Below are 13,662 nucleotides of genomic sequence, written 5' to 3'. Positions count from 1 at the left end.
TCTTCCCAGTTCCCCCAGTCTGGTTTGACAAAGCAGACTGGAAAACTGCAGGAAGATCAAGAGACAGTGGTTTTTGGCTGCATGAGTGTATTTGGATTAGGTTAAGCAACGTAAACCCCAAATGCCAATGGCTTCTTCAAAAGAAGTTTCTTTCTCTCTCATGTGCAAATGCCCCCAGTAGACAGCCAGGGCTGGTTTGGCCATGGAGCTCCCTAAAGTCTTTAGGATTCAGGTCCTTCCAGCTTTTCTGTCTGCCATCCCTTTGATGAGGCCCTTCCTCACCGCTCATCACCTCCAGATTCCCAGGGGTAGAATGGAGGAAGAGATAAAAAGAAAGGAAAGTTCCCGAAACCTACCGCACAGCGCTTCTGCTGACTCCCCTTGGTCCAGAACACTGTCATGCCGCCACACCTAGTGCAGGGGATTCGGGCCTTCTGCACACTCACCTGAGAGGCCCATTGTGGAAGAAGGGGAAGGGCAGAGGTGAGGAGCAACTGGCGGGCTCTGCCACAATGGAGGACAGAAAAGACCACCGCAGGGTTTTTCTCTCCGCATTAGCCCTGCCTTAAGATGATTGTGTGGCCTGACCAGAAATACCCGAGTCTGTGGCCACAGAGCTGTTCCTGAAGCTGAGTTTCAGACTGTCCTAGCTTCCTGTTTCTTAGCGCCCTACTTTGCCACACTCTTTCTTTGTTACCACTGTAGGGAGGCATCCTAGGAGGCTTGATCTGTACTAAGCAGATCCTTTTATTCTAATGAGTTGACATCTAGGCCTTCCCTGACCCGGGAAAGTACTCTCCTGGGGTTGGTCAATCCCAGAGAGAGTAAGGGATTTGTCTGGGAGTATGCCTTTCATCTGCAAACAAGCCAATCCAGAACCTACACCCCATCTACCTCCTGTATGGGCTGTCACTCTCTGGGGCACTATCCCCCCCCCCCCCCCCCCCCCCCCCCTGCCCTAATCACCCCAAGGCCCCATAAAAGACAACGAGGGACACACCCTGTGCCCCAGGGCCCACCAAAATTACAAAGAGTGAATCCTAAGCCTGTTTACCCTGACTCGCCTCTTCCTTCCCCTGACAACCACCAGGAAGCTTCTTGCCCACGTTTTTTCCCCACTCCTGCCTGCTGACCGACCCTGGAGCCTCTGTGTATGTGTATGTGTGTGTGTGTGTGTTCCCCTGTGGCATGGCCTGCGCCCTCCTCTTGGGAGCTGTAACAGATTATCTCTTCAATGGCCACGGCCTCCTGATCATGGGCTTCCCCGCAGCTGAATTATAGCAACACTTGCATTTAAAAACACGGGTTAGAGCAGAACTTTGCAAACTCTTTGTGTACAGGACCAGGGTTTTTCTCTGTTTTTAAATCTCATCAACTGTAGAACAACAGGTGTCCTACCATGGGAACTGTGTGCATTTCACATCATGGGCCTCTCACCATGTGCGTCGAGCACCTCCACACTCTTCATCGAGGGGAGTCACTGATCACCCAGATGCCGCAACACGTGAAACTGCTGTGAATGTTTCTAAGGGCTTGTCTTCAATTTCTGTGCTCATCTCAGCGTGGACCAGGAACGCCCAGTTCACACACTGGTCCCTGGACCACACTCCGAGTGGTTCTTGCTCTGAGCTGATTTTGAGACCACACAGATTGCTGTTCGGAACTTAGCTTTTTTCCTTTTTTTTTTTTTTGGATCTAAGTTCCAGTTTTCCCGATATTAAATGGAGAAGATAATAACACTTAACTCATGAGTTTTGGTAAGAATGATCTAAGATCATATAACTAAGTACTTAGGAGCATGTTGGCATAAAGTAAGTGTTCATTACATATGGACTTCTGTTTATTTAGGATAATGCAAAAATAGAAAGGATACACACACACACACACACACACACACGCACACATATAAAATGCAAATAGCAGTTATCTCCGGATGGTGAAATTTGGGTTGATCTTTATTTTTCTCCATTTTGTAAATTTTCTACGATGACCATAAATTACTCTGTAATCAGGAAAAAAAGTCATTACAATTTGTGGTGCCTATTCGCTCTGCACTGAATTTTTTTGTCCTGCCAGAGTTTAATATTTTTTCTTAATAACCCAATAGAAACACACATAGTAAAGAAAATTGGTTTTGCAAACAATTTCCAACCTTCCTTTGATGTTTCGTGAGCAGCTACCTAATATTCATACTGCAGTTTCTGATGAAGGAATACACAGTCTTACAAAACTTTGCCCACTAGCGTCAGAAAGCCCTGGAGATGTGTCTCTCTCCTATTTTCTTACCTGATGTCACCCAATCATCACCTAACCTGGGCTTCTCTGTTGATTGCTCTGCATCACGGCCAAGTCCCAGCTTCTGGAGCAAAGGGGTGACTCAGAGAGCTGTGTGCAGGGACAGTAGGGCAATAGCTTCACACCCACATGGCGCCCCAATCCCCCCAGCTCCCGGGGCTGAAGAGACGGACTCTCCCCTCTACCTCACCATGGCTCAAACTCTGCTGCCAATGGTTTTGGGCAGGCAGCGATATTGAGGATATGTTAAAACGAGGGGCAGAGGGGAAAAGACAAATAAGAGGGTCATAATCAAGACATCCTTTTTCTTCAAGTCATCACATAAAGTCCTTGGCCGGGCCATCAGGTCATCTCACTATGCAAAGCTCTCTTTGAGAGAAGAATGATCCTCACCTTGAAGCCAGCTATGTGGCTACTTCATATTTTGGAATATCTGCTCCCCCCCCTTTTTTCGGTGGGAGGAAATTTATTGAGATGAAAAAGAAAGCAATAATATAAGTTTCCCCAGAGAGTTTTTTTATTTTTAAATCCAAACTGTAAAATCCAAATTGTCTCAAACTCTTCCAGATTCTAAGAGGGCATTATTACGACCTAACATTTATCATAGTTAACATTTTTGGGGGGAAAGATGATCTTTATGACCCAGTTGTTGCATGTTTTTTTGTTACAAGTATTTTTCAGGGAGCCCTGGGATCCTGCATGTAACTAAAGCTGAGGGGGCGCCTGGGTGGCTCAGTCAGTCAAGTGTCAGACTCTTGATTTCAGCTCAGGTCATGATCTCAGGATGGAGAGATCGAGCCCTGCGTTGGGCTCCATGCTGGGTGTGGAGACTGCTTAAGAGTCTCTCTCCCTCTCCCTCTGCCCTCCTCCCCCTCCTTCTCTCCTCCTCTCTAAATAAAATAAAATAAAATAAAAAATAACTAAAGCTTAGAGTAAATGTTTACCAACAGGGAGATAATTTTGACAATTCCAAATGGTTATGGAGATTTATGGCTGTGTACCGGCCTTTGGATCAACATATTATTGGTAATGGCCATGATTTATTTGCTTGCAAGACCTTGATCAGTAACAGAACCCTAGTTATAGACTTGATCCAAGGGAGGAAACACAGTCCATTTTGCAGGTTTCTGGAAATTCATCGAGATGACAAATAAGTTCTGGGTCACTCTTTCGGTCGGAAAGCAGTTTAATAAATTCTCCTGAGTGGCCCTGGGAGCAGCAGTGGCCTCCAGCCATGTGACATCACTAGAGGTAGATTGGGCACATAACAGCAACCCCAATGACCATTTAAGTTACTCACATACTGAGTCAGAAAAATGCTATGTGATTTTCCCAATACAGCAGAACATATGTCCAAGAGAGATTAGGAAGCTTGATCTTTCAGTTTTATTCCAAAAGGAAAATGCCAGGGTCTCAGATCCAGAAAGGCCCCATAGCGGGTTATTATACTTCTCTAAGTGCCCATAAGATCCTCGGCCAAACTCTCTAAATTTTACCGGAGGGACCCACTGGCTCCGGTCCACTGATTCAGCTGTGTGTGTGGAGTGTGGTTCTTGAGTGCACAGGGAAGGTCAAAAAGGAACCACTGATGGCTGGACTCAGAAGACTTTCTTGACAATGTCCTTCCTTTTCTCTCGTTCTCTGTGTGAATAATCCCCAGTTTGGACCATTTAAGATGGGTCCTGTAGTACTTACTTTGTAGTTTAAAAACTTGGAAGGTATAAGGGACTTCATCTGGCTTTTTCTAAGGACCACTCCCATTTCCAGCATTGCCCTTCTCCCTTTCCACCTGAATTGCTCACTTCCTGACTCACGTATTTCAGGAAGATTTTATGTTCTGTAGCGAGGCTCATGTCAAAAGACAATATTCTCTTATGGTTCCAGGCCCAGCAAAGGGGAACACATCTTCCCCTCCCCTTCCTTCCCTCCTGTCCACCAGATTTTGGGAGGGGCCAGTGCCCTTCCTGCAGGATGGGGGTCCCACCGCTCAGACCACAGCTGTGCTCCTTCCACAAACGAGGAAGCCAAAGCAACGCTGCATTCCTTTCAAAATCCATTAGGGGCTCGCATGGCATGAGGAAACCAATGGGAAAGATGAGACTGGCAAGAAAAGAACTTTTATTTCCCTGTTTCTAGAATGGAATTGACCACAAATAATGATGGGGTGGAAATCACTCAGCAGCAGCCACTTTAAAAGGTGGAGAAATTTAAAAATCGCACCAAACACATATTTTTGTTGTCATTACCAAAGCGTAGTCAAAAAAAAAAAAAGGGGAATAATTGCCACTTCATTCTTTTTTTTTTTTCCTTGCGGGGCAGACGACCCACGGGGATCTGGGACTGTAACGCACAGCTAGCCATTGTGAGAGCCAGTCCCCTCCCGCTGAAGCAGGAATTACCCTTCCAAGGTGGCTGCAGTCCTTTGAATGGATAAACTCTTAAGTATCAATAATATTGATGATTCATCATAATTTGCTAGATAATAGAAAACCATTTTACAGTCTCGCTTTCAGAAGCCAGTAAAGAGAAGGCTTCCATAGGGAGTGGTTAACCACTCAAAAGTGATCCTTGTCCGCTGACAAAATACAATAGAAAAGGTATTTTGAGAGAAGGCGTGGAGAGGAGTATAGTTTTGATGTTTGTAAAATAGTCTCCACAGAATCAATCCTTCCTGTGCTTTCCTACAACTTAGGAATTTATGGGCCATTCCACAAAAGGAGGAATTTCTCTCTCTCTCTCTCCCCCCCTCCCTCTCTCCCTCTCCCTCTCCCTCTCTCTCTCTCTCTCTCTCCAGTCATTTGATTTCTTGCATGGGTCAATCCTGCGTTTATTCATGCTCACGCATGTGGTGGTCTTTTCCTGGCTTTTTTGTCCTGTTGCAACAGCAGAGAGGGGCCACCAGGTGGCACGGTGCTAGACAAGGGTCTCCAAAATGAAGTGGCATTGCAGGGCTGAGCCTGTGTCGGGTAGATGCTGGGCCAGGAAGGGTCAAAAGAGAAATCGAGAGAATGCGAACAGAGAAAGGACACAATCACCCAGAGGACAAAAATCTTGCATTTTGCTTATTGACCTGTGTTAGACCCACAGAAGCCAGTTTCCATCAGCCAGTTTCAAGCATGTAACTGGGATAAGAAGTAGACACACTATCTCGGGAAATCAGTATTCAAAACAAACGAAATGGGAGATGGACATGAATCACCAGAAACTGGTTGGATGATCCCAGTTATCTCTGCAGAGGGGTCCTTTTCTTAACGTCCCTTCTAGCCTTGGTGAGGAGATGAAATTTGAGCAGTTCTTCAGATAATCAATAATGGAGATCAATGATAGATGGACACATCACACTATCAGTGAAAATCAGTAATAGATCAACACCTTGCACTGTCCCTGATTTGGGCACAACTACAGTAGATGTGCGTTTCTAGCTGTTTAAATCGGAGAGTTAGAAAATACGAAATGTTTCCACTTCCCCAGTTATCCTGACCAAGAATCAGCCTTTCTCTCCATGCATTTCCCCCTCCCCCAAGGCAGGCACATAAAATAGAAAATCCACTTCCTTGGGCATGGAGGAAGAGGGTGATATTAGTACAGCGTCTGTGTCCTCACAGCTCACGCACCGGCCATGAGGCACTATTCAGTGTCTTCCCTTTAAGAGCCCAGCACTGTACCCAGTGCCTTGATAGGAAGAAATAGACGCCAGGGCTTTTCCGCCCCCCCAGAGTCTTTGGAAAAGATCCCTGATTCACTTACGGGGTGACGCTTGTCACATGTGGCACAGATGTAGCCGCCCCCAACCCCTCATTAACTTAATGTATTCGTATAGTCAGTCCCCCAGGGATGCGGAGTTGAAGCGACTGCGATTCACGGCAAGTGTGGGAGTATTTATAAGTGCGTCTCCCACTGCTCCCAGGTTCTGAAAGCGGGTGAGCTCTGCTCCTGTGGCAGATAAGGAGGAAGTGAACGCTGTACCCAAAAGCTGTCATCGTTTGTTCATTCATTTATGCTTTTTATGACACCTAGTTTTGCTTCCCGAGAAGAGAAAGCTTATTAATTTTTGTGCACTTTGTCCATCTTGCAGTACCTACTGGCCCATTTTGTATGAGATTTTTTTTCTTTTTTTTTTGTAGTAAGGATATATTTATTGCTTTTGGGTCACCTGTATGAGGCAATTAGCTTTGCTTAGGCAATGCTTTTTTTTTTTTTTTTCCATGTTCAGATGTAATAACTGTTCTCCACCAACTTTCTCTCAAGTGTAAATCATGGATCATAAACTCATAGCCCAAGTTTAATCTAAGCCTCCCAAATATTTTCTTGGACCAGCAAAGTGTTTAAAAATGTTTTTGAGTCTGGAAACCTTTAGGGTACCACAGACTTCCCAGCTCTCAATAGGCTCCACCACTTATTTTAGATCTAGTCTGATTCATACACTTGTGATCTCTGCCTGGCTCCAAGGGCATCTGGGAACTGAATCAACATGAAGCCCACATTATTGGGAAAAAGAACCCAGAATGTGCATACTTCACTGATGATGGGTCCTCACCTTCTCATATAATAGATTTTCAATAAATGGGGAGAATCCCATATACTGTTCACAGGAGGGTAAATTGGAACAACTTTGCTGGAGGTCAATTTAGTGATATGCAGAAGCCCTGTTATAGGAGACACTTGTTCTGTAAGGTGAATTGATGGTCAGTGAGAATAGAAGTATGCAGACCCCTGGGAGGTCTGCTCTTCCTGCACAGCCTGGGAGCAGTTAATGGTATGAGTTACAGAGAAGAATGGAGGCCTCTCATTAGCCAAACAAGTCCATTAATTGGAGTTGGAAACATCTCATAAAGTAACAGAAATCTTTAAAAAGAACATGCCCTCAACCCAATAATTCCGCCCATCTTTAGACATTTTTTCCTAAGGAAATACATAAATGCATGTGGACATGTCCAGATACAAAGATGTTTATAACGATGTCATTTATAGAAATGAAATATTGAGAACAACCTAATGGCTAGCAGTATGCCTTCATGAACAAATCATGTGATAGCTATTCAATGGAGTACTGTGTGGTCATTAACAATCATAACTTGGTGATATTTATGTATATAGAAGTTGGTTTGCATTTTGGGAAGTTGAAGATAATAAAACCATATGATCCCACTTTTGCAAACACTAACATGTACATATTTGCATGGTGTGGTCTGCCTCCTGGTATTCACAGCCTTGTATAACCCTCTTCAGGTGAGTAACTTGTTTCTAAGCAGCAGAATCCAGCAACACTGAGGGGATGTCAGTTCCATGATTAGGTTACAAAAGATTGTGACTTTTGTCTTGCTTTTGGGCTCTGTTGCTTTTTTGGCTTGCTTATGTTGATGAAGGCAACTGGCTGTGTCAGAAAGGCCCACCTGGCAGGGAATGGAGGGTGGCCCCAGTCAGTGGGGAACTGAGGCCCTCAGTCCAATAGCCCATAGGGAAATGAATCTTGCCAACAACCATTGAGCGAGCTTTTCCCATTGAGCCTCTAGTTGAGACCCCACTCTGGACAACATTTTGATTGCAGCCTGTGGGAGACTCTAAAAAAGAGGATCCAACTAAGCCGTGTAGCCATGCCTAGATTCCTGACCCACAGAAACAGTGAGATAATAAATGTGTGTTGTTTTGAGCTGTCATGCTTGTGGTAATTTGTTATGTAGCACTAGATAACTAATACTCAGGGTGAGAGATCTGGAGGTATATATAGGAGAATAGTGGATGTCTGGATGGTGTAAATGTAGCAATCTTAAAATGTTTGGGGACTACACATCACTTAGATGAGGTACTGGCAGGCTTTTATATTTTATTCTGATGAAAACATTGAGATTTTGACACTGTCATTGAGTAAACAGAAGGGTGACTTAACAGTTTACAATTTATTTGGCTGATTTCATATACTTATGACAGAGCTATCATGTTTCTGAGACATACTCTATAGTTATGGTGGGAACTATGATTTGGGGTGACTTTCATTCATATTTCCCCCTTCTCTTTGTTGCAGGTTGGGTTCTCTGGAACACAGTTTGGGTTGTAAAGATGTTTATCAGGGATCAACACCTGTGAAAGAAGGAGAACGGAGCAGGATTGGGCAGAAAGCAAATTGAACTGCAGTGCAGGTCAATACAGCCTCAATCTAACTGGGGCCGTTCAGAGGCAGGGGGACTCTGGAGCAAATATTGTCCAGGAGATGTGTCTTGAATGGGGCTGAAATGGCAGAGCCTCTATAGCCCTGCTTGCTGAGCTGCTGGATGCAGGCTGTCCCCAAGAGGGGGGTGACTTCTGCTTGGTGGCTCTCTGCCCCTGACACAGACCTGGAAGGAGCTGACACTGGAGGCTGCTGACTGTATCTTCTACACTGGACACCATGTCCTTCCTTGAATGGGGTTTTGGGCAGCTCATTTCTCTGTGAACCACAATGGGAAAGAGGGAAAGGAAGCAAGGCTGGGCTGGTAGTTGGGGGAGTGGAACTGCTATGTGGGCCTAACAAAAAGCTTGGCCAACTGTCTGGAGAACCCTTGATCATATTTGGCCAATCAGAGTTTTTCCCCATCGAGTGGAAAATGCCAGATATTTATATTCCCCACAATGGGTTATTGGAAGTGTTACCCTAGGAAAGACATGCCCTTGGGTGAGGTCACTCTCTGCAGCTGAGAAAACCTGGAGGAGTTGACAACTGGAAATTGTCCTCTGACAGCACTCCCCACAGCTGCGACAGGTCCTTTCTTCCACAGAGATCTTGGTGGACGCCTCTGTGACCATGGTCTGCTATTTGTACCACTCAGATCCACTTCTTCACATACATTCTCAAGATCCCAGTGTGCTCCTCCCTTCCTGTAGGAAATGTAGGAGAAGATTAGAAGGACCTATAGCAGCTCGTCTTGGGGCCCATCTGGAACTCATTGTTCTCTAGATTTCCCTCACCATCAGCTAGCACCTCTGTTAGTCTCGGTGGCTTACCTGCTAAAGTGACACAGAGGTCTGAGTCCTTCATCACTGTGTCTTCCTCAGGCCAGAGTCATGCACTTATCTGCTCACCTGCACATTTGGAAGGGAGGACTGACTGAAAGTAACCAAGTAGATCACCTGGAGCTCTACCTCTCCTCACATTCAGGGACAGTTTTCTCTGTTGAGATGGTGATTCCTTGCTTCACCTGTTTCTTTCTGGATGGAAGGAGTTTGAAGTGCCCCTGTGGCAACCACAGCTTATAATTCAATGAAATTCTTGCTCTGGCTCTGACAAAAGTGTGCCCCCATTGGGAAACAGGACCTCTAACTCTGAAGAACCCAGTTACAGGGAGGGAAAACACAAATTTCTCCAGTGGGAGGGATGTTAAATAAGGTCATTCCTACTTCTACCTCTTGGTTCCCAGACCCATGCATTCTTTCCATTGGGCACACAGTACCATATACAGGTCTTTAATTCAATGTGCATACTGCATCCTGGAGAATGGTACCCCAACCTCATGGAGTATTGCATCTAAGGGTGCTTTGACTGAAACCTCAGCAAGCCATTCCATTACTCTATACGCCTGGCAGCTTCTGGGTGGTGCATTATGTGATATGACCAGTAGATTCCATATAAGCCAACTTCCTCACCTCCTTTGCTGCAAAGTGTGTCTCTTATGATGCAATATTATGTAAGATCTTATATTAGTGGATCAAAAATTTTAAGCCCTCGGAAAGTAGTGCTGGCCAAGGCCATGTAAGCAAGAAAGGCAAATTCATACTTGAAATATACATCTATTCCTCCTAAAAGGAATCTCTAGCTCTTCCAGAAGGGAAGAATTGAAGTGGCCAGCTGTACTCCTTTAAGTTTGTTGCCATATTAGGCACTCAGGTTTTTCTCTGTGGCTGGCATTTGGACCCTCAGCAGCAGCAGCAGTTTACTAGCTTTGGTAAGTGGGATCCCATGCTGTTGGGACCATGCATAGCATTCACCCCTCTCTGTGGCCACTCTATTCATGTGACCTGTAACCTAGGGTGGATGACTCAAATGGCTGAGTCATTTTGTCCTGCTGGTTATTTTGTGCCTCATCCATGGTGGATGCTCACTGGTAGATATTAACATTTGATATAAAGATCTTCACACCTTGTGCCCACTGCCATATGTCCATCCATATGCCACTACCCAAATCTCTCTGTTTTTAATCTCCAAATCTTTCTGTCCAGACTCCTGACCACCCAGCCAGACTAGTCACACTACCCATGAGCCATGTATATATATATTCTCACCTTTGGCCACTTCTCCTTCCATACAAAGTACAATGAATTACACTGCTGGAAGTGCCACCCATTGGAAGAATTGTCCTCACCACTGTCTTTCAAGGCACACCACACCTCACCCCCGAGTTAGGCTCTCATGTACCTGTCATCCATTTTTGGCTTGCACTCACATACCAAGCTGTCTTAGCTCAGGCTATTATAACAAAATACTGTGAACTGTGTAGCTTAAACAATAGACATTTATTTTCTCGCAGATTCAGTTCTTGGTGAGGGCTCTTTTCCTGGCTTGCAGACAGCTGCCTTCACTCTGTATCCCCACATGGCAGAGAGAGGGAGTTTTGGTGCTTCTTCCTCTTTTTATAAGGGCACTTATCCCATCACAATGGCCCTACCCTCACAACCTCATCTAAACCTAATTACCTCCCAAAGACCCCCCCGCCATATGATCACATTGGGGGTTAAGGCTTCAACATATGAATTTTGAGGGGACACAAGCATGTAGCCCATAGTAGTGATCCATCTATAACCCAAGGTTTGGCTTTTTCTTCCTTTAGCTGGTCATCCATGGTTCTGATACAGCTGCAGGCATGGGCTGAGGGAGAAGTTATGGACATCTGGGCTCTCTGTTCTTGCAGCTTTCTTGTGCCCCCCAGGCACACTGTTGTGCAGTCTTATCCTTTTCCATTTTATAATGGGCTGCTACTGGGCCAACCCAACCTTAAGACATGGTGGGTCTTACAGACTTAGATCATAATGGAATGTTCTGGATTCATGGTCACCTGTGATGTTTACACGATCAGGTGCTCCATTTCTACTAGGAGCTGTTTTCAAAAGGTATACAGTTCTCCACTGCAGATTCCAAGGCCTTGCCAGAATCCTAGAGACCTGCACTGTGGTTCTTTAACTGGAACGTACCATTTGCTTCACACAGCACCTTTCCCCACCATCAATAACTCAATATTATAGGTTCTTCTGGGTCATATGGCTGAAATAACAATGTGCTTTCACTATAGCCCAGCCCAGCTTCAAAGTCCTTTTTGTCTGCGCTCCACTCAAAGTATACAGTGTTCGATTTACCCAATCTATAGAGAGGAACAGTACTGCAAGTTGTAGAATATGAAACATCCAGAACCTGATGAAGCCTACCAGGCATTGTGTTTCCTTCCTTCTTCATGGCTGCGATATAAAATGTAATATTTTATCTTCAACTTGGAAGGAGATGTCTTGGCATACCCCTGACCACTGTAACCCTAAAAATTGTACTGATGTAGCAGGCCCTGCTTAGGCATAGTTTACCTTCCACCATCAAGAGCATGTGTCATACCAACTCATCCAGGGTGCTAGCCAACTCTTTCTTATCTGCCCCATTTATCACAATGTAATCAATGTAGAAGATAGATGTGATGTTCTGTGGGATGTCCAAATCATCCACATCTCTTTTATCAGGAGGGTTCCTATATCCCTGGAACAAAACTATGAAATTATATTGTTGCCCATTCCATGTGAATGCAAACTGTTCCAGATTCTCTTTTCACACCATGTACCTGAGGTCATGTTAATTTGCCCTAACAAAGTCAATACATCTGACATGACAGCTGCTATTAGAGCTACTTCTTGGTTGAGTTTGTGGTAGTTTATTGTCATTTTTTAGGATCCCTTTGTTTTTTTCCAGGGGCCAGATTGATGAATTCATTCGAGGTATGATGGGGATTGCATACCCTGCAATCCTTAGATGGGGGCTTAGCAAACCTTTAAAGCACCAGATAATAAATATTTTAGGCTTTGTGGCCACATAATCTCTGTTATAACTGTTTAACACTACTACAGTGCTGCAGTGCAAAAACAGCCATAGACAATATATAAACAAATAAGCATGGCTGTGTTCCAATAAAACTTTATTTAGTGAAACAGGTGGTAGGCTGGGTTTGGCCTGTGGGCTGTAATTTGCCAATCCCAGCTTTAGGTCTTTAAGAGTGTCACTAATTTCTGCCATGCTAAAGAAAGATTTGCTATCTTGTTTTGGAGGAGGAGGATGTGTCAAATCAAGCAGTCAAGCAGTTCCTAAAATTTGCTTTCGACATTTCCGTAAATTTGGTAAGAGAACAATGAGGTAAAATGAATTTAGACTATTAGTCATGGCAAAACTTGTTTGCATGGATTCCCATTACCCCCCAAGTTCCATGGGGTGATGTGGACTGGGCCTAGTGGATGCTGCACACACAGATCTGTGTCACAGCCAAGAAACAGTGAGCTCAGGAAATGCCAAATCTTATAAAGGTTGCTGGCAAACATGCCCATCTTTCTCTCCAGAGAAAGATTAGGCTTATTATCCTGGAAGGTAAGAAAATCCTCTCCTGGGAGGAGGGAGATTTTATTATCCTGGAATGTTTCCTAGGATTTCTATCTTTAGGGAGACACTCTTTCTAGCTTCAAAGGCTGTCTGCTACAGAAACATTTTTGCAGGGCCTTTGGCTCAAAAGATGAGCAGAAATGCCAGAATTATGGAGAATTACCTCCAAATAAGAATACCATTCCAGAGGCTTCCACTTGGAGTTCCCCACTATGATAGTTCGCACCCCATAGATCAAGAACCCAGTATGGGGGGTGCATCAATTCCTGAGTACGTAAACCCTAAATCTGCATTTGGGGCCCAGAAGTGACTAGTAGGTGTGTCCATGGACCCAGAGGATCTATTGGACTTGACCAGACCTCCACTTATTACCTGGCCCCCATATGCTCCCCACCCTAGCAGAGAATGAGAGAACTAAGATGCTTTAGGTTTATGAGTGTCAGTGTTAACTTAATCATGTGTCCAACAGTTCTCCAAACATTTGAGTATTCTCTTTCCCCTGGTATACAGCTATGTAAGTTAATAGCTGTTGGTCCCTTAAGAAGGACTGGAGTGGATATATACCATATAAAGCCAGGAGATATAACAGATGTTCTAAGGAAGTCTCAAAGAAGATACCATTTTCTAAGACCAATGGTGAAGGGGCACCAGCATCACTAAAAAGTTCAGTGGTATCACTCCTCTGTAAGCCAGGGATGATGGTAGGAGAAGCTGTCACTGAGCTGGGCACACTGAGAACAACGGGGATGATAGGGCACTGGAACAATGAAGAT

This window comes from Phoca vitulina, unplaced genomic scaffold, assembly GCF_004348235.1.
Source record: "Phoca vitulina isolate PV1807 unplaced genomic scaffold, GSC_HSeal_1.0 scaffold65, whole genome shotgun sequence".
In the NCBI taxonomy this organism is placed as follows: domain Eukaryota; kingdom Metazoa; phylum Chordata; class Mammalia; order Carnivora; family Phocidae; genus Phoca; species Phoca vitulina.
The sequence above is the reverse complement of the archived record's forward strand: the minus strand, read 5'-3'. Positions refer to the sequence as shown.